This window comes from Dromiciops gliroides, chromosome 3, assembly GCF_019393635.1.
Source record: "Dromiciops gliroides isolate mDroGli1 chromosome 3, mDroGli1.pri, whole genome shotgun sequence".
Classification (NCBI taxonomy): Eukaryota; Metazoa; Chordata; class Mammalia; order Microbiotheria; family Microbiotheriidae; genus Dromiciops; species Dromiciops gliroides.
This window is the reverse complement of record NC_057863.1, coordinates 465,654,369-465,678,036: the sequence shown is the minus strand read 5'-3', so window position 1 is coordinate 465,678,036 and position 23,668 is coordinate 465,654,369. Positions and strand designations below refer to the sequence as shown.

The 23,668-nt window shown below is 36.9% G+C and overlaps 1 pseudogene; it reads left to right on the top strand.

The window, feature by feature from the left end:
- The first annotated feature begins 13,643 nt into the window (after positions 1-13,643).
- Positions 13,644-20,236, top strand: LOC122747793 (annotated as a pseudogene).
- The last annotated feature ends 3,432 nt before the right edge of the window (positions 20,237-23,668 follow it).

Here is a 23,668-nt window from a genome sequence, read left to right as displayed (position 1 = left end):
ACCTAGCATAGTTTCTGATACAAAGAATTATTTGATAACTGCTCATTGTAATTTTTTATCCACATAACATCAAAGTGAGTTGGGCAGGTTAGAGGTCCTGAATTCAAATTTTGCCTCTGACACTACTTGTATGACTTTGGGTAAGTCTCTTAATCTCTCTATGACTCAGTTTCCTCATTGGTAAAATTATGGGGTTGGACTGGATGGCCTTCAAGTTTCTTCCTGCTCTACACCTATCCACCTTTGATCTTATGTCTCTTATCTCCATTTCACGATAAAGGAAAATTAAAGCATAACAAGTGAGCATTGATTTATCTAAGGTCTATTAACTAAGTGAAGGGAAGAACTCGGGTTTCCTGATCCACACAATCTTTTTATCCACCCATTAATGTATTAAACAAATATTTATTAAATGCTTATTATGAGAAAGGTATTGACCTATATTCTAGGATGATAGGAAGATAAATAAAATATACTTCATATCCTCAGTGATGATCAAATCTGTAGGAATAGTAAGAAAGGGACAACTTCAAAAGAACTTGTGGGATAGAGTACCAGCCCTGGAGTCAGGAATACCTGAGTTCAAATCCTGCCTCAGACACTTAACACTTACTAGCTGTGTGACCCTGGGCAAGTCACTTAACCCCAACTGCCTCACTCAAAAACAAAAACCAAAAAGAACTTGTGAAAGAATTGACAAGAATATTTGAGAATGGGCATAAAGGAGAGTGAAAAGATAACATTCTGAGGACTGGCTTTTATGTAAGTTGAGAGACCTCAAAACTCCATTAGCAAGATTGTTGTTATATTTCAAATTTAAAAATTATATTCAGGGAGAAGTTATATAGAACCCTTATTCTATGAGGGTTAATTTTAAAGCAGTATATCTTACAGGGGAAAATGCAACTAAAAAGATAAGCTAATTAGAATCCTAACTTGAAAGGAAAAAAAAATCTGACTGTTCATTGAGTTTATGTGCACTTCCTTTTGGGTCATACTTTATATTCTAAGTTAAAATACAAATATATATGTTTTAAAAAGTATTTGAGGGCAGCTAGTCGGCGCAGTGGATAGAGCACTGGCCCTGGATTCAGGAGTACTTGAGTTCAAATCCAGCCTCAGACACTTAACACTTACTAGCTGTGTGACCTTGGGCAAGTCATTTAATCCCAGTTGCCTCACCAAAAAAAAAAAAAAAAGTATTTGACATAATGAGTGTTTAATAAAAAAATGGTACTAGATTTTAAAAAAATAATCTTTCAGTTTGAAAAGAGAAATGCAGCCTTGAATGCCGTTGCATTCCCAATGGAATATAACTTGTTTGCAAATTGTACAAATTAGAATTTTGTAAGCATGTCTTTTGTCTTTCATTAGATTTGTAAGATATGTACCATACACAGTAAGCTGAAAGAACAATTTTAAGCTTTGATGGCTGGTGTTAAGTCAGCTTCCATAGATTAAAGATGGTATAAAAGCTGTTGTATCAGCAAATTGCATTGCAATGTTTTGCCATTCTGAGACAGATGTTTATGAAACATTCAAACTATCTACACATTTGATGCCATTTCTTGTTCAACAAATAAACCTTCACACCCAGAAATTTGCAATGTAGCAGTGGACCATTTTAAGTCAAGAAATGCTTTGATTAGTTTTTAATTTTCTCAGTCATTTACCATATAGCTAGTGAGTATTTATTTAGGTAAATTTTTGAATGTAGTAAAAGATATCTTTAATGTAGGCTGGAAAAGGACTCAATTCAATAAACATTTTGCATTTTACACACAAATGCACATCTTTATCATGTTCTTAGAGGGAAAGTTTCTTTGAATTATTGTGTCATGGCTCCATGATAAAGCCAGAGTAGTACAACCCAGCCGCAGTTATTTTAGGATATACCAGCTGTTGGGAACACTAAAAAAAAACAAAACAGCACAGCTGTTGAAAGGCTTAGGTTGAAAGCTTTTGTATTCTCCTATGTGCTAACCGTGTTTCTGATCAAGAAAAGTACAATTAAGTCAATTAATTGACTGTTACAGTCAAGGTCATACAACAATTCTGAATCTCAGTAATTCAGTAGGCCTCTATTTTGTCAGCTCAGTACTTTGGAGGCAGAAATGGTAGGTTGGTGGAAAGGATAGAGAAAAGAAATCCATTCCATTTTAAAGGTACAAAGATTGAGATTTGCAGAGGTGATTCATTCAACTTCACAGAAAGGTAGCTACTTATAAAATTCACTTATCTGCATTTATTATTCCAGACTTGAAGATCCAAGTTTTCTTGTATTGAAAGATTTCAGTAGCCTGAGCCTGTGCTTTCCTAAAAAAAGAAATGACATAAGAATGACTAGGCAGTAAATCATGTTTCTATGTCTATTACAGCAAGGGCCCCCCTATTTTCCCATTGGATCTTTATCTCTATGTTTTTGGTTCAATCACAGTATTGACTGCTTCTTTTTTTAATTATATTGGAAGTGGAAATCAAGGAAAGACAGAAAGGGATTAGATTATTCCTTAGTGGTTTTAGCTTTTTTTTTTTTTAACTCGACTATGTCTTTTAACCAAGTAAATCAATGACTGACATTTGTTACAGTGATGCCCCCACCCACCCAAAAAAAGAGTCACTTCACCTTTCTGGATGAGTCACTTTATCTTCTTCAGTCTCAGTTTCCTCATCTGGAAAATAGGGATGCTAGAATAGATGACCACTTAAGTTTCATCTGGTGGGTAATTCTCTTGTCATATGGATCAGTAGTTCCTAGGAGCAAATAAGCATGCCTCTGTGAAAAAAATTTTTCTGGATGATAGAACATAAAACTCAGAAAGTCAGTCTAGTTTAACAATGATTACATTTATATGAATAACTTATACTGCATTTTTTCTGTTACTTATGACATTACTCACTATATGACCATTAGAGCATCCTTTTACCCACTCCAGTGTTAACATTCTTATCTTTTAAAGCCTTCTCATAACCCCCTCAGTACCCTCAGAAACTCTCTAAGATACAAATTCTAGAGTAGAAAATACTCTTGTTGGTATTAGTTAATCAATAAGCCTTAGCTGAGCTTTTTTTTTCAGATGAGACCACTCAAATAATTTCAGAAAGGGACACAAGAAAGAATGCAAGCTTTTTTTTTCTACCTTAATCTTGTATACACATATTTTGTCATTGAGTAATTTCATTGGTGTATGACTCTTTGTGATGCTATTTTGGGGTTTTCTTGGCAAAAATACTGGGATGGTTTGTCATTTCTTCTGCAGCTCATTTTAAGATGAGAAACTGAGTGACTTGCAGAGGGGCACATTGATAATAAGTATCTAAGGATGGATTTGAACTCAAGAAGATGTGTCTTCCTGATTCCAAGTCCACTGCTTTATGTACTATGCCACTTAGTTGTCACACATATAATACATATCTGTAAAATATACAAAACAAAATGAAAAGTTAAGATACAATAATCTATCAACTCTATTTGGGCTGTAATATTCTATAAAAAGACAGGCAGTCTAACTATGAAAAGTCTATTGAAAAGATTACTTTGATAAAAACAACAAAGTAACATTTCCAAGTATAAAGATTCATAATCCAATATTTTAACAATACAGACTCCATACAAGGTCTACTAAATGTACTGAGGGACTTCCTCATATATCTCTTTAATAAAATGTTTTAAGCCACTTAAAAATTAAATTCCATTTTTGTCATCAAAAATCTACTTCTCTCTCTCATCCTGTGGCATTGCAAAAACCTAGTTTTTGTTAAAAGTGGAACTTGAGCATAGATCTAATATAAGAGAACAAATCTCTATATATGATACCACACTGCTTCACCACTGGAAGAATTCTTTCATTAAAATGATACTTTGGGGGAAGAAGGGTTACGATTAGCTAGTGAAATTAATCATAACATGATGGTCCAGCAAAATTCCTTAAGATAATTGTTTTAAAGGAAATCATTTAATGTATCCAGGATCTCACCAATATGGATATTCTCTTGCAAATCCTAATGATAATTCATCCATATCCTTTAATCCTCTCTAATACTTGTCCATATTCTTCCCCATATGCCCCAAAGTATTCCTCCCAATATACTATAGCCTTTCCTATGGTTACTTAAGAATCTTGCAGAATCATTATTGGAAATCAGACTGACTATGGTTTGTCATTTTTTAATTCCTTTTTTTAGTGACATGCCTTGCCCATCTCCTTTTCTGGTCAAATAAGTTCTTTACAACACTCTTTTAAATGAAAATTATTGACAATTTTCTACAGCTTCCTTATACCTGTCACACATCTTTACATGGCCCCTTGGGTCAACTCAATTTTGATTCTTCTGAGATTGTGGTATTGCATGATTTATAGTCATAAGTATCACCACATGACAAAATGTGAAATAGCCCTATCTTCTCTTCCTTTTCAATTGTAAGTCTAGTCCATATGCAATCTGGCAGAAATTTACACTGACATGAATTCATCATCTTATCCCAGAATCTAGACAACAGAAATGTTTCATCCACTTTATTTTTCCTGTACTTATTGATAAATTAATATCTCTTGCTTGACCATGGATCTCATAGAGGACATCTAGTTATATTCTGGACTTAACACACCTGACCCAATGGGTCACAATCATAAGCATCTGAAGAAATTCATCCTTTCTAACAAATCTTCAGCATATTGGTATAGTAAAAGGCCCTAATTAAAAATCACATAATTGCCAAGGGAACTTGCTTTCTGCTAGGGAGTTTTGGTCATTTTCCTGATGGATAAACTACTGATTTATAATTTGTAAAAGTATTTATTTTTAACTAAATTTGATATTTCATTGTGTAAAGAATTTAATTGTTATTTGAGGTTTTATGACACATCTTTTGGCTAGAATTTTAAAAACCCCGGCCTGCACACTGGCCTGGGGCTCAGGCACCATGCCTCCTTAAGGCACAGTGCTCCACCCACTGGTTGTAGCCATCACCTACGGGCCTGGCAAAATTATAATGACTAGAAGCCTAGTGAGGGCAGTCATGTGACTGTCAGTCAGTGCTGCCAGCCAATTGGCTTGGGCTGTGGGTGGTCAGCCTGGGGTCCACTGGGAAGGAGAAGGGAGGAGTTTTGCCATTCTAATCTTGAAGCTGGAAGCAACAAGACACAGCTATGTGTTCTCAGATGATCCCTGGGCGGTGGTGTTATTTAGGTTGTTTCGTTTCCCTTCCCCCATTTTTTTTTCCTTTCTCTTAATTCTACTGATCTTGCTTGTGTTTTTAAGGTTGTTCTTGTTAATAAACTGTGTTCTGTTTTTGAGGGAGGCTGTTAGTCTCCTTCCTTGACCCAATATTGCGGTGAGCCAACTGGCTACACTCCCCTATTAAAATTTGGTCCTACAATTGGTATACACATGTCATTTCATTCTGCACTCACAGTGAGAAACATCCCCTTCTCTCTACTCAACATAGTTCCCAACTTATTGCAGGTCTTATTACCTCTTACTTAAATTACTGCAATAGCTATTTAAAAAAAAAATGTTTTTGTTTTTATCTTTTGTTTTTATATCATCTAAATTTCTCCAAGAAAACTACCCCTTTCATTTTATTCTGTATATGTCTTTGCCTTTTTAGACATGTTTCATATAAGTAGTAGATTGTGGGGTTTTGTTTTTTGATTCAACTCCCACTCTGCTATTTCATTGGGTTCTTTAATTCATTCATATTTAAATTTTGAGAGTTGTATTAATATTTTCTTTCTCTTTTTTTTTAGTCATTGTCATTTTCTTCATTATGAATATTTTCTTTCTTCCTCTTGTAAGTTTGTACTTTGTCTCTATGATGAGCCTTTCCTTTATCTATTTTAGCCAATCCTTTCCCAATAGGCTTTCTTCCCCTCACCTCTGAACCCCTCCAAACCTTCTTCCTAGTCTATTCAAGACCCTAGTTCTAGAGTTTTACTTAACATTTCTTTATTTTTCTTTCTTTATTGTATTTAATTGTCTAAATCTTCCCCTGTTATTCTCCTTTCTTTCTTCCTGCTCTCAGTTAAGTGATACTTTTAACATTATCTCCTGCATCTACCCTACAGTCTATCATACAGCCATACTTGCTGGTTCTGAGACAATGATACTCCATCTCATCTCTCTTTGTTCATTTGTATTGCTTAGGCCTCAGGCCTAGAATGCTTTTCCTTTGCATCTGTTTCTTAGAATCCCTTTATCCTCTGAGACTGAGTTCAAATATACACTGGTCTATCTAGCTTGCTAGTGCCTTCCCCTCAATGGTTGCCTTGTATCTGCTTGGGATGTACAGAGTGGACCAAAAATCACAAACAGGGTTTCAAAATTATAATAACTCATTTATTTGTTGTTTTTAAATTACAATACCATAACATCATATGCAGTATATATAGGAAATGAATTTACATTCTGTGTGAAAAATCAAATCTCCTAATGGCAAAAACTAAATAAAAATAATTTTCAAAATGTTATTAAAACATTATGACTTCCCTCCCCTGCCCTGTATTTTGGACATACTAATTTATACACATGTTCACATCCATTTGAATGTAAGGTACAGGACTTCTGGGGGTGGAGCCAAGATGATGGAGGAAAGACATTAAACACACAGAGCCCCTGACACCATTATCCCCCAAAACAGAAATAAAACAATCCCCTGGAGCAGCAAAACCACTAAAAGATGAGCTGAGATTATTTCTAGTAAAAGACAGATTAGAGGGTCCCTGCTGTGCTGCAAGAAGAGCCCAACCCGGTGATCATGCCTACACACTCCCCAGCAGGCTGCACCAGAGAAACTTTATCCCCTGAGCCTCAACTCAGCTGCATACCCTGTGTCTTCTGGAGCTAAGCTTACAGTCAGGTGGAGAGGGCTGAATGGCTGGCCTGGGGCGAGGGGGTGGAAAATACGGGATGTCTATGGGACCTAAGGAAGGAATTTGGGTATCCCACCCCAGCGGGGAACCAGAAAGAAATCTTGAGCTTTGGGAGGCCCAGGTGGGGGAGGGGCACAGGTCATCAGAGCTAAGAAACACAACCACACAAAGTTTGCTGGCTGTTTAATTAGCAAGGTGGATTGAGGTTATCTTTAGGACCAGAGAACAGGCCAGGCAAGAGAAACACCTGTCTTCCCTCAAACCAAAACACCTACAACCCTCTGAAGCTTGGGAGAGTGTAGCTTAGAAGTAGGGCTCCATTGTAAGAGGGTGTTCAAAGTCAAGTAAAAGACAGCAAGATGAGCAAGCAAAGAAAGTTGAGAACTATAGAAAGTTCCTTTAGTGACAAGGAAGAGCAAAGTGCACCCTTAGAAGAAGATAACAAACTCAGGTCCCCTACATCCAAAGCTTCCAAGAAAAGTATGAATTGGTCTCAGGCAATGGAAGCACTCAAAAGGGACTTTGAAGAGAAAGTAGGAGAGATATAAGGAAGATTTAGAGAGGTGGATGAAAGCATAGAAAGGGAAATGAGAGCAATGCAGGAGAGTCATGAGAAAGAAGTAAGCACCTTGAAAAGCCAAATGGAAAAGGAGATACAAAAGCTCTCAGAAGAAAATAATTGCCTAAGAATTAGAATTTAACAAATGGGAGCTAGTGACTTGATGAAAAACCAAGACACAGTAAAGCAAATCAAAAGGAATTTTAAAAATAGAGGGCAATTATGAAATATCTCCTTGGAAAAACAGCTGATCTAGAAAATAGATCCAGGAGAGAAAATTTGAAAATCATTGGACTACCTGAACGCCATGACCAAAATAAGAGTTTAGACAGCATCTTCCAAGAAATTTTCAGGGAAAATTGCCCTGACATTCTAGAAGTAGAAGGTAAAATAGAAATTAAAAGAATTCACCAATAACCTCCTGAAAGAGATCCCAAAAGGAAAACCTCCAGGTATATTATAGCCAAATTCCAGAGCTCCCAGGTCAAGGAGAACATATTGCAAGCAGCTAGAATAAAAGGAAGTAAAATACTATGGAGCTACCATAAGGATAAAACAAGATCTAGCAGCATCTACATTAAAGGACTGAAGGGCATGGAATATGATATTCCAGAGGGCAAAGGAACTGGGACTACAGTCAAGAATCACCTACCCAGCAAAACTGAGTATAATGTTTCATAGGTAAAAATGGGATTTCAATGAAAAAGAGTACTTTCAGGCATTTGTGATGAAAAGACCTGAACTGAATAGAAAATTTGACTTTCAAATACAAGACCCAAGATAAGCACAAAAAGGTAAACAGGAAAAAGAAATCATGAGGGATATCAAAAGATTAAACTGTTTACATTCCTATATGGGAAGATAATACTTCTAACTCATAAGAACTTTCTCAGTATTAGGGCAGCTGAAAGGAATACACTTAGAAAGAGGACACAGGTCTGAACTGAATATGAAGGGATGATATCTGTAAAGCATTTATTTTTTGTTTATCCTTGTTTTCTTGTGGGGCAGGCAGGGTGGGGTGGCTTATGTCTGGGGCCAGATTTTAGCTTGGGGCCTCCTGAGTCCAGGGCTGGTGCTTTGTCCACTGTGCCACCTAGCTAACCCATGATGACATCTTTAAAATAAAGTTAAGGAATATGAGGAATGTACTGGAAGAAAGTGAAAGGGAGAGGTAGACTGGGGAAAAATAGCTCACATAAAAGAAACAAGAAAAAGCTTATGGAGGGGAGGGGAAGAAGGGGAAGGAGTGGGGGAGTGAGTGAACCTTACTATCATCAGAATTGGCTCAAAGAGGGAATAACATACATACTTGAGTGGGTATAGTAATATATTTTGCCCTGAGGAAAAATGGGAGGGGAAGGAGATAAGGGGGGTGGGAGAGAGGAAGGAAAAAAGGGCAGATTGGGGGAGGGAACAGTAAAAAGCAAAACACTTCCAAGGAAGGCAAAGATGTTTTGCATAAGTGCACATGTGTGACTTACATTGAATTGCTTGATTTCATAGGGAGGGTTGAGGAGGGAGGGAGGAAGTAAATTTTGAACACAGAATTAGTTCAAAGACCTTAATCTCATCAGAGTGGGCTCAAGGAGGGAATAACATACACACTCAATTGGGAGGAGTAATCTATCTAACCCTGCAGGAAAGTAGGATGAATAAGATAAGGAGGGAAGGGTGAAAGAAGGGAGGGCAGAGTGGGGGAGGTGGTAGTCAGAAGCAAAACACTCCTGAGATGGAAAAGGGTAAAAAATTACAGAAAATAGAGTAAATACCATGGGAAGGGAAGAGGATGGAGGGAAATAGTTATGATGATTTATTATAATGACAAAGTAAATGGTACCTACTTTGCTGGGCTATTGTGAAGAAAATTCTTTGTCAAGTTTAAGGTACTATATAAAGGTTAGGATGAATAGAATGTTAATCAGAAAAACCTGGAAAGACCTACATGAACTGAAACAGAGTGAAATGTACTGTATAGGATTAATTGTTATTTGAGGTTTTTAGGACCCCATCTTTTGGCTAGAATTTAAAAAAACTCCATGCACGCACTGGCCTGGGGCTCAGGCCAGCACCTCTGCAAATGGCAAAGTGCTCCACCCACTGGTTGTTGCTGTTGCCATGGAGCTGGCACCTCACATCACCACTTGTCAACGCCTACATGGGCCTGGCAAAATTATAATGAATGGAAGCCCAGTGAGGGCAGTCATGTGACTGTCAGACAGAGCTGCCAGCCAATTGGCTTGGGGCTGTGTGTGTTCAGCCTGGGGTCTGCTGGGAAGAAGGGAGGTTTTTTTTGCCATTCTAGCTTGAAGCTGGAAGGTGACAAGATACTGTTGTGTGTTCTCAGCTGATTCCTAGGTGGTGGTATTATTCAGGTTGTATTATTTCCCTTTCTCTATTTTATTTCCTTTCCCTTAATCCTACTGATCCTTATGAAAATCTCCATCCATTTATAGAGAAAGAACTGATTGTATCTGAAAACAGATTGAAGCATAATTTTTTTTTGTCATTTTCTTAATATGAAGTTTTGTCTTTGTTTTCTCTCACAACCTGGCTCATGTGGAGATGTTTTCCATGAATACTCATGTATAACTTATATTGAATGGCTTGAGTTCTTGGGGGTTGGGGGTGGGAAGGGAAAGAGGAAGAGAAGTTGGAACACAAAGTTTTAAAATATTGATGTCAAAATTTGATTTTACGTGTAATTTGGAAAATAAAATTCCAAACAGAAAAAACCAAAAAGAATGTAAGGTATAGTGGGCAGCGAGGGATATCCCAGTGGACAAAGTACAGGTCCTGGATTCAGGAGGACCTGAGTTCAAATCCAGTCTCAGACACTTGACACTTACTAGCTGTGTAACCCTGGGCAAGTCACTTAACCCTCATTGCCCCACAAAAAAAAAATGTAAGGTAGTGATTGTTATTGCATTTTCTCTGTATCACTAGGGCTTAGCACAATGTCTGGCACATATTAAGTACTTAATTAATGCTTATTGATTGATCCCCATAAGAACATCTTCTAACCTACAACTTAAAATCCTAGAAAGTTTGGGCTATGAAAGGTTAAGTTATTTTTCCAGCGTAACAAAAATCTTAAGATTCAGCAGCAAAATTTGAACTTAGTTCTTCACTTTTTTGAGGCTCTCTCTTTATGTTTATCAATCAATCAACAAGCATTTATTACGTATCTACGCTATCCTCGACTAGGTGCTAGGGATATACATCATGAAGCAATCCTTACTCTAGTAGAAGAAATTTCTGTACTCTGAATTGTAGGCATGAGCCTGTGAGAAATAATTTTTGTTAATTTATCATAATTAAAAATCTAAGTGTTTCTTCATAGAAAAGTGTATAAACTGCCAGAATTCTTTCATGCTCTCAAACATATTTTAAACATCAGTAATTTTGAAGGCTTCATTTGTAAGATTCTAAAACATGGAATATTTCACAGGCAAGACTAAGAGCAATTATCCTGAGTTTGGACAACATTTAACAATTTGCTTCATAAACCAGAAAAAGAGTAACTTAAATTTTAGCACACCTTTAGAAAAAACATTTCTCTAAAATCATTCAAACTCTCTTTGACTATTCCATTTAGGTATTCTCTTCTCTAACTGGTCAAAGGTGAAACCATAAATAGGTTCCATTAACTGAAATAATCTTACATCTTTTAGGTATATCACTATTCTAATAGCTTGAGGGTATGGGGGAAAGAGGCTTCTAATCTTAGGTGGCTCATTCAAAAGACCCTTGCCCTAATCTAATCACCTTCCTAATTGCTGCAGGGCAGAGGGCTTCCTGGGCTGCTCAGAGGGGAGAAGAACTTGTTTTTAGAATGGATAAAGAAAGATTGATAAGATTTCTCTTATAGATTAGTACAAAGGCTTTAGACTAGGAATATTTTAAACAGCTTTATTAATAATATGAAGGGGAAGGGACTTTGCTTCCATAGGAACTTAAATTCTACACTGAACAAAGGAAATTTATGCAGTATTCTAATGTGTTTAAGCATCCTTGAAATGAGCTCATTCTCCTTAAATGATTTAAAAATACTACCCAGAATTTCATGTACATCATTAATTTGCCTTGCTTTGTTTGCTGGCATCTTCCTCCTCAAATTTTCTTATAGCACCTTTTCTTTATTCATATGTATATTTGCATGTATATCTGATTGTCTCTATGAATGAATGAACACACATTTAATAAGTATTTTGTATGTGACCAGAACTGTGGTAAACACTTAGGATACAGATTGGGAAAGAAGGCAGCCCCTAATCTCAAGGAGCTCTCTAACTGAGGGAGAAAATGAACAGAAGATTTTAGCCGCAGAGCTACAAAAAGCCTTCAGGGCCTAAAGGTATAGGAGCAGGGCAGAAGACAGTGGCCAGAATTCCTTACAGTGCATGAGTTATCTGGCCTGGAAGTTAAGGACTTTGGAGAGGGGTGGCCACTGGAATAGGGATGTAATGCAGTGAAGGATAGAGATTTGGGGAAATGACAGTAATTGGTGTCTAGTTGTGAGTAGATAAAAGAAAGGGGGAACCAGCAAAAATTTTAAAGGTTGGTCTTTCTTGTTTCTTACTTTGGCTGAAACACTCCAGGTGTCCCTGATGGTGTGATGGAGGAAGTACATTGTTGAGGACAGAGGATGCAGCATTTTCTGTCCTTGGCACCCAATGCAGTGCTCTCTGCACAATCCAACATAAATGGATGTTTGATTGAATCAGAACTATGCATAGATAGGATCAAAGTAAATGTCATTATTCTGGTTCCTGTCAAGAAGAAAAGTTGCATTGCCTGCCACATAGCTTTTTTTTCCTATGTGTACTTTGTTTCAGCAATATGTTCTTCCTGTCTTTATCCTTTTTTCTATTTACACTTCTTTTAGCACTACTAGCAATTTGATATTAGAATATATAAGGCATTAGAGCAAACAAATTGGAAAGAATAGCTAGGTTAATAATAATTAATAGCATTTACATATTCATGCACAAAACACCTTCTTTATTTGACTTCATTTGATTCTTAGAACAACCTTGTGAGAAAGATGCTGTTATTATTATCTTCATTCTTTCAGATGAGGAAACTGAGGCTAGGAGGTATTAAGTAACATGCCTAGGGTCACACACCTGGTAAGAGTCTGACATGGAATTTATTTCAGAATCTATATACTTGTAGGAAATCAATTCTCAAGGCACTTGGAAGTGGGAAGGATGCCAAATGTTTTGTAAAAAAAAAAATAATGGACCTCATTATTACCAAAAAGGGCACCAAGTAATGTCAATAATTACCAACCTTTATACATACTTCCTCTCTTCTGAAAAATAATTTAAAAAGCTATGTATATCTATCTATCTATATCTTTGGTGAATGTTTGAGGAGAAAATAGTTAAACATTTGCAAATGATATTCTATAGTACACCACATAAAATTGTCTGAAATGTACATAGAACCCAAAATTTCACTGTGCTTATTCTTTGTTGACTACGGAAAAGCATTGAATTCAGGAGAGAAAAAGACCAACTTTATTAAAGATTCTCCTCCAACAGTGTGCTCTCATGCATGTCAGAATCTTACAAGATGGCTTAAAAGATACAACAACAAAGTAAACTTTAATAGATCTTTGATAATTAATATCAAGCAAAGCATAAAAGAAGGAGCTAGATGTTGGACAAAAGCACAGCATATATTGAAAAGAGAATAGAGAATTCTCTAGAGATGCTGAGGTCCTAAATTCCTGTTCCCAACCTTCCTTTGTTTCCCCAACTCTATCTACACACACACACACACACACACACACACACACACACACACACACACACACACACATGAATTAATTCACTTGAGAAGTCAGGATTTTTGCCATGCAAATTATAGCTTATCTTCTGCATAGCTTCATTGGCTTTAGCCAGAAGTTAAGTCTGCTGGTACATTCCTTCCAAGCAATTAATGTAGTTAGATGTCCCTGGCAAAATTCTACTTCATTATTTCCATTCATCCAGGTCAGAGCAGCTAAATGCCTTTGTCCCACTCTGTGCTGGATTTTCTAGGTGGTCAAAAGTGGAAAGGCTTCCTGGGATCCCAAGGTTGAGGTAAACCTCAACAAAGCTGCAATCATAGCCAAATATAGTGAACTAGGAATGGGAACAAATCTTTGAGAATTGCAGCAATTGCCCAGAGGCCTGGAACATATTGAAGCCTTAGCAGTTGCCATGACTCCACCCCTTACACCAGCTTTGGTAATACTGTAAAGAGTATGCCAAACACTCACAATTTCCTCCTATTTTTCTCCCAAAAATAATCAGTGTACATGTCTTATGGAGTTTTCTCTATCGTACTACCTGCCAAATAAAAACAAAACCCTTTCCTTTTTTCTCTTTCCTCTTATATGTCAATGGAAAGATCTTTTGGGGAGGAGATTCCTTTTTTTTTTTTTTTTGCTTGAGGGGCAATGAGGGTTAAGTGACTTGCCCAGGGTCACAGAAGTGTCAAGTGTCTGAGGTCAGATTTGAACTCAGGTCCTCCTGAATTCAGTGCTGGTACTTTATCCACTGCACCACCTAGTTGCCCCTGAGGAGATTCTTTTGGGCAAAGCAGTTTCAATGCAGCTTGTTTTTTTTTTTTTTTGTGAGGCAATTGGGGTTAAGTGACTTGCCCAGGGTCACACAGCTAGTAAGTGTCAAGTGTCTGAGGCCGGATTTGAACTCAGGTACTCCTGAATCCAGGGCTGGTGCTTTATCCACTGTGCCACCTAGCTGCCCCAATGCAGCTTGCTTTTTAAAAACTTTCAAATTTAATCCTTCATCAATGCTATGGTTTTAAGTATAAAACTCAAGTACATTGTGTATCAACAAATCACATGGTCATCAAAAAGCAAAGTGTCTAAGTTCCATGATTGAATCAGAAAGAAATACCCTCAAAATGAGATGGGGACTAGGGAGTGGATATGAGAAATTTTCTGATTGTTAGTTTTAGTAATTTTGGAACATCTTCCAGATAGTATCTATGAAATCGATACAGAACCTGATGCCAGTGGTGCTTAGTTGGGAGAAAACTTTAGCCAATGGGGTGGGGGGGGGGAGTGGGGAGGGAATAAAGCAACTTTATTATGTGTAGTTAGAGCACCCTCTGGTGGCTACATATATGCATATATCTATCTAGATTAATATCATTTATCTCTCTCTGTTCCCATGTATCTATCTATGTACCAATCAAGATAGCTATGTATGTATGTCTGTCTGTATGTGTCTATCTATCTTTCTATCTATCATCAAACTATCTATCTATCTATCAACATGCCCCTGCTGGTTAATCATTAATTTTCCAAAATGAATGTTTTGCAATAAGTTCAGAAAACCAGAGGAACAAACCAGGTATGAATAAGAATAGGTCTGACAGTGTCCTGACATGTACACTTAGTTTATACTACCTGTCACATTAAAATAACATCAATTCAGAACTCTTTTCTTTTCTCTCTGCATCACAGGTTCTTAAACTGGCACCCAAAGATTCCGAAGAGGTTCACGGATTGATTTCACATAGTGTATGAACTTGAATGGGGGTCAGGGGAAAAGAAACAAATAACTTGCATCTTTATTTTTGTTGACTTCCAACTGGAATGTATCATTTCCTCCTTTTATTTAAAACCATTCTAAGAAGGGGTTTGTAGGCATTACCAGCCTGCCAAAGAGGTCCATGATACCAAAAATGTTAAGAATCCTTGTTCTATGTACTCTCTCCCTTTTTACTCCAATCCTGAGCACTCTTCTGATTCTCAGACATATCTGTCCTGGTCAGCATCTATATTTGAATATAACATAGGCATTTCCAACCCAGAGAGTATCTCTGTTAAAAATTTAAAAAGCTAGCTCCAGGTCTTTACTTTGAGTAAGAATATCCAAATAATTTCCTTTTATGAAGCACACAAAAGTCTAGCTTTAACTCAGGTTGATTTTCTGAAACTACATTGATGAGGTCAGATTCAATTCAACTCATCTAAACAAACATTTGTTGTATGCTTTCCTGCTGTGTGCAGTGCTCTTTGCTAAGTACTGAGAGAAATACAAAATTTAGATAATATTGCATACTCTTATGGGGTTTCTTGTCTAGTAGACAGATATGACACATATCCATTAATATATTCATTTATAACATTTCTAATCCTTCTGATTATACTCAATGTTTTATTTCTCTTTGGCATGACAAAGGCATGGGTAAAGATTTTTTTGGGGGGCGGGGCAATTGGGGTTAAGTGACTTGCCCAGGGTCACACAGCTAGTAAGTGTTAAGTGTCTGAGGTCGGATTTCAATTCAGGTACTCCTGAATTCAGGGCCGGTGCTCTATCCACTGCACCATCTAGCTGCCCCTGGCATGGGTAAAGATTAAGGAACTGAATGTACATTTTAGAATGTTAGCTTGAAAGAGGAAAAGTATTATCGATTTCATTTCCATGAAATGCCTTTTGAATCCCTTACTATTTAGATCCACCTCCATAGCTTTTATTCGTTTAACAAATTGTTCAATAGTAATATTCAATGTTCTGTGATGAGACATTTTCAGGTATCCCTACCCACTTGAGAACTTGAAGGAAACAGATTTTGGATGGGTTTAAGAATAGGGACTTACAAGGTTGTTTCTCCAGTTTGTATCTGCCAGCCCCATAGACATGGGGAAGTAGGTCAAAATCTCTGAGCCAAATCAGTACTTTTCAAAAGGCAGTACAGATTTGAGGGCAGAAGAGCTTTAACAAGTCTTCATGGTTGTGCTGGGGCAATTTGTAGTAAAGGATTTAAGAGGAAGGAAGAGTACTCAAATGGTATTTAGATGGGTAGATATCATGGGAATGTGTAGCTCTTCTGGTACCTCTCAGAAGGAGAATTAGAACCAGATAAGCCTTTGGAATGTGGGAAGAGTGTGGCCACATTGACAGAGCCCCTGAGAGTATCCCCTACTTTGGATATGTCACTGTGTGTCTCCCCTTGGATCCTGATATGTGGGAACATGGTCATGGGGGTTATATGTGATTGTACTTGGTACCTTGCAATTGTCTAGGAGAGTTGATATGAAGTGAGGTTTGATAAAACATCCATCAACATTAGATGGGACTGAGTCTCCAATGTAGCATTTATTTAATAATCTACTTCTATCAACCTCATGAGTAAAGAATCCCTAGAATCATAGTCATTTTGTTATCATAGATAATTTTCCTCTTATATCACTAGCAGACCTGGCACAGATTATGAATAGAATCATGGAATAGGGGCTATGGGAGGTTACTTCTAAGGTGACATTGCAGTAGAATATGCCATTTATGTAACATCTAGGGCTGAACAAATCTATAATCCCAACTTTGGAATGGCCTGCTTTCTTAGCATACCTGTCTTCAAAGGGCAGTAAATTAAGACACTGGTCATTATAGCCATGAATTATAGTCATCATAGGTGAATGAGAGGTAATTATAGGTGAATTAGTCTTCAAAAACAGGCTTATGAATACATAAAATGTTGGGTATAGAGGCCTAAGGGCCTCTATGGATTACAGAGAAATGTAGGAGATTCAACTGAGAAGTCCTTCTAATGAGATACAAAGTTTTCTGTCAGAAAATTAGTTACTTTAAGGGAAACTTCTTAGACATGTTTGGGTACTATAATAAAAAATAATGCAGATTTCACAATGCAAAAATAATTTCAAAAGGCCCAATAACTAGCTACTTAATTTAAAAACTTTGAATAGATATGACCAGTGTTGGGATAAGAAGATTCAGTGTAGGTTGGGAGTGGTTGAATGGACTGTTAAGGATGGATTGGTAGGGAATTTTGTCCCTGTACATTTTTTTCAGAAGCAGGCTCAGAAATTCAATTAGCAAGAGAAAGATAGTAGACCCAACTTTATGAGTGGAAGGAAAGTGTAGAGGAGAGGCAAGAGAGTCCTGAATTAACAGATTTCAATATTCTTTCAATGGGAACTAAAGTAGGAAGTGATGGAACCACTGAAAGATATAGATTGGAGGATACCAAAGAGGTATTTATTTATTTTTTAATAAACATTTTTATTTATACTCTTGAGGTCTAATTTTTATCTCTCCTTCCCTTCCTCCCCCTTCCCCTTCCTGAGGTGGTAAGCAATCAGATATAGATTATACATGTATGATTATATAAAACATCCCCATATTAGGTATTTTGTACAAGAAAACTTGAATAAAAGTAAAAATTGAAAGAAAGTGAAAAATAGCATACTTCAGTCTGTGTTCAATTATCACTTCTTTCTCTGGAAGCAGATAGTTTGTTTCATCAATATTACTTTGGGATTGTCTGGGATCATTGTATTGTTTAGAATAGTTGTCATTCACAGTTGTTCATCACACTCTGTGCACAATGTTCTCTTGGTTCTGCTCACTTTACATCAGTTCATACAAGTCTTTCCAGGCCTTTCTGAAATCATACTTCTTGTCATTTCTTATAGCACAATAATATTCCATCACCATCATATACCACAGCTTGTTTAGCCATTCCCCAATTGATGGCCATTCCTTTGATTTCCAATTCTCAGACACCACAAAAAGAGCTGCTATAAATATTTTTGTACAAATAGGTCTTTTTCTCTTTTGGGGGATGTCTTTGGGATTTAAATCTAGAATTGGTTTTGCTGGATCAAAAGGGAAGCACAATTCCATAGCCATTTGGGCATAGTTCCAAATTGTTCTCCAGAATGGTTGGATATTTTCACAACTCCCCCAACAGTGGATTAGCATCCCAGCTTTCCTACATCCCTTCCAACATTCAATATTTTCTGGTTATGTTATACCTCAGAGTTGTTTTAATTTGCATTTCTCTGATCAATAGTGATCATAAGCATTTTTTCATCTGATTATAGATAGCTTTGATTTCTTTGTCTGAAAACTGCCTGTTCATATCCTTTGACTATTTATCAATTGGGGAAAGATTTGTGTTTTTATAAATTTGACTCAGTTCTCTATATAATTGAGAATTTAGGTCTTTATCAGAGATATTTGTTTCAAAAATTCTTTCCCAGTTTTCTGGTTCCCTTGTAATATTGGTTACATTAGTTTTGTTTCTGAAAAAAAACTTTTTAATTTTATATTTAAACAAAATGATCTATTTTACATTTTATTTTAATCTCTATATCATCTTTGGTCCTAAATTCTTCCCCTGCCTAGAAATCTGATAGCTAAACAATTCCATGCTCTCTTAATCACTCTTTATATGCCCTGCACTACTGGTATAAATCCCACCTGGTCATATTGTATGATCCTTGTGATATATTGCTGTAATATTTTTGCTAGTATTTTATTTAAATTTTGTGCATTGATTTGCATTAGCGAGATTGGTCCATAATTTTCCCTCTCTGTTTTGGTTCTTCCTGGTTTGAGTATCAGCACCATAGAGGTATTTCTTAATGAAGAGTAAGAACCATGCAAAAAATCAGCTTGGAGTAAGCTGCTCTGACCTTGTTCCTGTCAAGTACCTGTTGCATAAGGATTTTCAATGGATAACCATACGTCTTCTTTCTTGTTTTCACCTTCACATCTACTGAGTCACCTTTGTCACAGCCAGTGAATCATCCTCTTTGGTCATTGGGATGTTTAATGAGTGATGTTAGGCAAGTCACCCTGTTTGCTTCAATTTGCTCTGCTCTAAAATGAGCCAGAAAAGTAAATGGCAAACCACTCCAGGATCTTTGTCAAGGAAACCTGAAATGGGGCCATGAAAAGTGTAACATGACTGAAAAAACCAATATTTTTAATTAAAAAGAACACTAAAAGAACTTTTCTACAAGGTAAAACCAAAAGACCCTTTCTTTTCTTTTTTCTTTTCTTTTCTTTTTTGTTTTTTAGTGAAGCAGTTGGAGTTAAGTGACTTGCCCAGGGTCACACAGCTAGTCAGTGTTAAGTGTCTGAGGCTGGCAAAATATTTCTTGAAGAAATATTGCAACCCTAAGAAGATCCAGAGTCTTAAACTCCATCAAATAAAAACATTTGGATGACAAAATGATTCTATTTCTCACAATTTAGGAATTTAGAAAGTGTGGATGTCCACTGCTTCAGAAACTTACTTTTTGAAATGACTTACAATTGGCCCCCTAACACAATATCAGCCAATGAGTTCTCTCCTGTACCATTTGAGGCTGTGGTGGCTGTGCTAGAAGCCAGGCTGTCTCAGGAAGTCTGTAAGAACCTCACGCTTACTGTTACCTGTCTTTTACAGATACCTTTACTTAGTGAAATTTTATTAATCAATTTGAAGAAACCAAAGTTTAAGATCCTCACAAAATTAAAAGAGTAATTGACAATTGCCACAGAATGCACAAAGAAAAAGCTAACTGATTCACCAGCATTGAAGACTGGCAAGAGCCATGATCCAGGGAAGAGAGGAGAAAAAGAAAGACTTTAGCCCTGAAGAAATCAAAATGCTTGGCATTTGAAAGCACTGAAAAACACTGGACCAAGTACAGCAACTCAGTTCAGCAGCCATCTCTATCATCTCCAACTCTACCCTCTACAGAAGGCTCATGGATATAACCATTACCACTTGTACCTCCCCCTCCATGGAGTGCTCCTGTTCCCTCTCACCATGGATGCAAAAATATCCACTACTCTTTCTGCCTCCAACAGTGAACCCAGCTAGCCTAAGGAGCTTAATTAGCTCCATTCAAAATATTCAAAAAGCTACTTTGAAAAAAGCAGAAACCTGTGATCACAGTGCTCCAGGATCTGCTGAAGTTGCCATATTTAAAGTTGCCTTTTTGACACACCCCTTTGCACTTCCACATTTCCACACAGAATAACTGATAAACCAGGAGGGTGCCATTGTGCAGGTGCCCATCAGAGAGAGTCTTTTCAAGAGGGAAATGATGCAGCAAGCAGTTTAAGTATGAATGGCAACTTTGCTTTTTTTTTTTTTCCCCTCTGGCATCTTTTTTGAATTCTCATTAACTTTACCAACTGAATCAGAAAGCAGGGTAACACTGACACTACTCAGATCATAGTAGTAAGTGCACTTTGTGTTGTGATCCTTCCTTCTCCTGTAAAGAGAGCAATAAGGAAACAAATCTGCAATGAATACTTTGTCTATGCCAAAGTACCTTCCAGTTTTGTTGATTCAATTTCATTTCAGCTGTTTTCACAAGAGCACTTGGCCCTACAGCACAGCCCATGCAACCTAAGCATTTGAATAACCTTAAAATAACTTGGGGAAATGGTGAATATCTTTTGTGAGTTTTAACTGGAACATTTCCTAAAATTTGGGATTATTTAAACAGCCACTATAGGATCCCAAATTGATATTTTTTAATTTGAATCTTTTGGAAAAGGGACAACAGAGAATATTAATGGGATCCATCAGATAAAGAACACTTCTAACATTTTACATTGAATAAGTTGAAGACAATTGATGTTTTCTTACGCACAAATAAATTTACCTTTTATAAGAAATAATGATCTTTGAAAAACTGAACATAAATATGCCTTACATATTTTTAATGTTATAGATTCATTTGAAAATATCCTTTGTTTTATAGTTTGCTTAAACCTTTAAACAAATTGTACTTTAAAGGATTGTAGATAATTCATTTTTTAATTCAAGTATACATCACTGTTTGTTACTCTGCAGAAAGAATATCATTGTGTATAAAGTTTCATATAATCTGTGATATATATTCAGTTGTATTTTTTATTAAAATAATAAACCATGTCAAGAGAACTCATCTACTATAAGGATTCTTGGAAGTACTATTTAGTAAAGTTGTGGAGATTTGCACAGTACTGTTTCCCTCTAAATTTTAGTTTTCCTTTTTCAGTCCTATTTTCTTTTTATTATTACTACTGTAAAAAAAAAAAAGCTTACATCTTCCTATTTTCAACCCCACCACTCTACCCACTGTCATACTTTCTCTATTTATAAGATAAATGTAATTAATACATTCCTGGGAATCACCTTCCTGATCTTCAGTAGTGCAGTTGACCAGCTTGTTAATCTGAAAGTTTCACTAATGAGAAATGTGATCTGAATTCAATGGGCAAGAATCAATGATCTGAAAGGCAAAGTGCTATGCTATGTAATGGAAAGATCCCTGACATTGCTTGTCATACAGTGGAACAAATGCTGGATTTGTAGACAGAAAGCTAGGTGGGTTCACATGTCATATATTACTTATAGAGACCCTGATCAAGTCAAATAATGTCTCTCTGGCCCTTAGTTTCTTCAAATATAAAATCATAGGCTGGAAATACCAGAAGTGTCAAACTACCAGATTAAAATGCAATTGGGAAATGTGTAACAACATGAATAAAAAGATAATCTAAATAGAGAATGTTAATTTGTGGTTTTCTAATTTAGCATGCAGCCCAAAGGAATCCCTTTCTATTTGAGTTTGATGTCATTGGACTAGGTGACCTCTAGGATATTTTTTTTCCTTTAAATACTATGTCTGTTTGGGCAGCTAGGTGGCACAGTGGATAAAACACCGGCCCTGGATTCAGGAGGACCTGAGTTCAAATTAGGTCTCAGACACTTGACACTTACTAGCTGTGTTACCCTGGGCCAGTCACTTAACCCTCATTGACCTGCAAAAACAACAAAAAAAAAACAAAATAAATACTATGTCTGTGCTTTATGGCCTAGTAATCAGATCCTAAGCAATTAATCATCAGTAATCATTGATTAAATACCTACAATGTGTCAGGCATTGTGCTAGGAATTGGGCATACAAAATGAGACAAAATAATGGGGGAGACAGCATGCAAACAAATATATATGAAGCATGCTATATAAAGCATAATTAGGAAGTAATTAACCAAGTGAAGGCACTGGAATTAAGAGAGGTTGGCCAAGGCTTTCTGTAGAAGATAGGGTTTTAGTTTAGAATTAAAGGAAGCCAAGTAGGTCAGAGGGAGGAGAAAGAGGGTTTCAAGCATGAAAGGATTGTCTAGAGAAAATGCCAGAAGCTGAAAGAGATGGAGTGTCTTATTTGTGGAACAACCAGGAGGCCAGTGTCACTGGATTGATGAATATGTGTCAGGAAATAAGTTGTAAAAATACTGTAAAGGTTGGAGGGGGCTGGGTTATAAAAGTCATTGAATATCAAACAGAATACTTTGTATTAGATCCTGGGCACAATAGGAAACCATTGGTTTTTGTTGGGTGGTGTAGGGTTGACATGATCTGACCTGGGCCTTAAAAATCAAGTTAATGGGTGAATGGAGGAGGAATTAGAATAGGGAGAGAATTAAGGCAGGCAGACCAAGCAGTAGGTTATTCCAATAATCCAAACACAAGGAGATGAGAGCCTGTACCAGAGTGGTTTCAGTATCTGTTGCAAAAGTGAATTCAAGCCTTGTCAACAGATTGGATGTGGGGGGTGAGAGAAATTAAGGAATCCAGGATGACTTTTAGTTTGCAGGACTGAAGGACTAGAGGACAGTTTTATATTCTACAGTCATTGGAAATGTGGGGATAGATGGGTTACAGGGAAAGATAATGAGTTCCATTGTGGATATGTTTAGTTCAAGATGTCTGCTAGCTGTTCAGTTTGAGATGTCTGAAAGGCAGTTGGAGATGCCAGTGTGGAGGTCAACAGAGACTTTGAGGTGGGATAGGTATATTTGAGAATCATCAACTTAGAGATGTTAATTAAATCCATGGGAGTGAAGTAGATAGAGGGAGAAGAAAAGATGGTCAAGGACAGAACCCTGAGGGACACCTGGGGTTAGACAAGGTCATCTGGAAGAGTATCTAGCAAAGGACACAGGGAAGGAGCAGTCAGATGGTGGGAGGAGGACTAGGAGAGAGTAATGTCCTACAAACTTAGACAGAAGAGAATATCAGGGAGGAGGGAGTAATTTGTAGTGTCAAAGGCTTGAGAGGTCAAGGAGAATGAGGTTTGACAAAAGACCATTGGATTCAGATTTTAGAGAAAAGAGTTAGGTGCAATAATAAGATTGGAAGTCAAATTATAAGGACTTAAAAAGAGAGTGAGATGAGAAAAGATGGAAGCACCTATTTTTGATAGCCTTTTGGATTGTTGCTACCAAGGGCAGAAGATATATAGGATGATAGTAGGGATGGAAGGAATAAATGAAGGGTTTTTTTCAGGATGAGGGGGCCATGGGAATATTTGTAGACAATGGAAAATGAGCCACTAGACAGGGAGATTTAAAGTAAGTGATAGAGTAGGGATGACAGAGGGGGCAACCTGTTGGAGGAGACAAGATGAAATGGG